This window comes from Apteryx rowi, unplaced genomic scaffold, assembly GCF_003343035.1.
Source record: "Apteryx rowi isolate R43461 unplaced genomic scaffold, aptRow1 scaffold_333, whole genome shotgun sequence".
NCBI lineage: Eukaryota > Metazoa > Chordata > Aves > Apterygiformes > Apterygidae > Apteryx > Apteryx rowi.
Genome location: NW_020449786.1, coordinates 987,152 through 989,082, shown reverse-complemented (window position 1 = coordinate 989,082; position 1,931 = coordinate 987,152). Strand labels below are relative to the sequence as shown.

The window sequence follows — 1,931 nt, the reverse complement described above, 5'->3', positions numbered from 1 at the left end:
TTGGACTAGATGATCTCCAGAGGTCCCTTCCAACCTCAGCGATTCTGTGAAATTCTGTGAAACTCTTCTCCTTTGTTTCGTTTTAGAGAGCTGGGACAATATGYATTATTTCCATGGAAATCCAAGTTTACAGTACATAGTCACTGCTACAAAAAGGGATTTTATTATTAAGATAAAAAAAGCTCAGGTAAATTGAACTATAACAATGTGTGGACAAGACAATAATTACACTGCTGAGAACAGTGAATAAAACATGTTCTGTCCTGTTTTCATCCATCAACTGCATACAAACTATTATAATGACTTGCTGTCCTAGGAAACTCGCTTATATTGTATGAGYCTAGCTGGCAAAAAATGCCTTGAAGGTTTTTTGCCAATGATATTTGTCAGGTACATAGTAGCCTTCTGCACTAACTGGAATGGCTAAGATGAAATTATCATGCACAGTCGAGGCACTGACACAGTACAAGCATCTTTAAGTTTTAGCAGGTATCTAAAGGACAACAGCAAGGACAGTGGTGTTGAGATAGAGACAGTAGGTGAAGTGTCAGAACAGAGATGGATGCCATCCCAGTGGTCAATTTCTGAACCTAAACATCGGGGGGGGGGGGGAAGAGCTGTTTGAATTAGGAGGAAAACTGAGAAGCAGGAGTGAGAAAGGGAGATCTTCCTACCTGGCAGAAAATTTATAAGAAACAAACAAATGCTCCCCCAAAAAGCAACAGAAGGAAATGCAAGAGAAGGGAAGGATCCCTCATGCCTTTGGACATTTTAATACTGCCAAAACAACTTGCAGTTTTTAAAGCCCTAAGGAGTGTGTGCAAGGCTCACTCCTGAATAAAAATGGAAGCCTTCCAGCACAGCTCAGCATTTCAGGCACTTAATCACCACCAGCACATACCTGTTATAATAATACTTCACACTTGCATAGCATTTTTTACTATTAAATCATCTGACAAGCTTTAAACTAGTTAATTTTTTTGGTCTCCAMCAGCTTAGGAGGCCAGAAAGTCCAGAATTTCCCCAAAAGTCTTCTGCAACTGCAATATAAAGTATTTATATACCATGCCTGTGGGTAACATGTTCCAAAAAAACACACACATACACACAACACAAAAAACACAAAACAAAAAGATCCTGTCCCAGTGGCTTCTCTCAGGGAAGGGCAGAGTTGCAATACTCACAGAGCAAAGCAATACCCTACTCTATGTTCCAAATGGCAATTTCTCTTCCTAGCTGCCCAGTTCACTTCTGCTTCATTTACTGGAGCACCTTCTCCCCCCTTTTTTTTTTTTTTTTTTTAAAGCCAAAGGGTAGAAGTCTGACACTTTCTCAAAATCTCCTACATTCTCAGCCCCAAAACATTCTAGATGTGAAAAGTGAGCCTGCATTCCGGCAGCCTGTACTACTTTGTAAAACACAGGATGAATAATAGCTTTTGTATTGCCATAACCAGGTTTTAGAGGCCATGCACTGGTCAGTTGTCCTTGTCTCAGTGTTAAACTCTCAATATTTCAGTTAACTGTATTCTTTAACCTCTGTTTGCCAATCTCTACTTCAGCTCTCACTAGTGCTACAGTAGCGTAGCAGTTTTCACCCTTCAAAAGGGAAAAAACTTTTAAGATAGTGCTGTTGATGAGATATGGGGGGAAGGAAAGAAATTCTAAAAAAAGAAAAAAGAGAGAGAAAAGAATGCAATAATACAGCTAATAAGAAGTAAAGTAGAGTGAAGTTAGGGGGGGATGAAGGACAGAAGGGGAAAAAGAAAGAAATCTGGTATTAAAAGAATTGGAGAGGCAGCTGGGAAAAAAGCTCCATAAGAAAAGTTAAAAAGTATAAAGTGGGAAAAGGAGGAAAACATTTATGTGTTTTAAAGAACTGAAAGAATAAAGACAACAGAATACTGGGAATATAGTGACTTAAAAAAAAAA

The 1,931-nt window shown here is 38.8% G+C and overlaps 1 protein-coding gene across 1 annotated transcript in view; it reads right to left on the bottom strand.

The window, feature by feature from the left end:
• The window catches only part of ST8SIA6 (ST8 alpha-N-acetyl-neuraminide alpha-2,8-sialyltransferase 6), a 49,355-nt gene that overhangs the window by 36,528 nt on the left and 10,896 nt on the right, over positions 1–1,931 (bottom strand). The gene's annotated exons all lie outside the window — the stretch shown is intronic.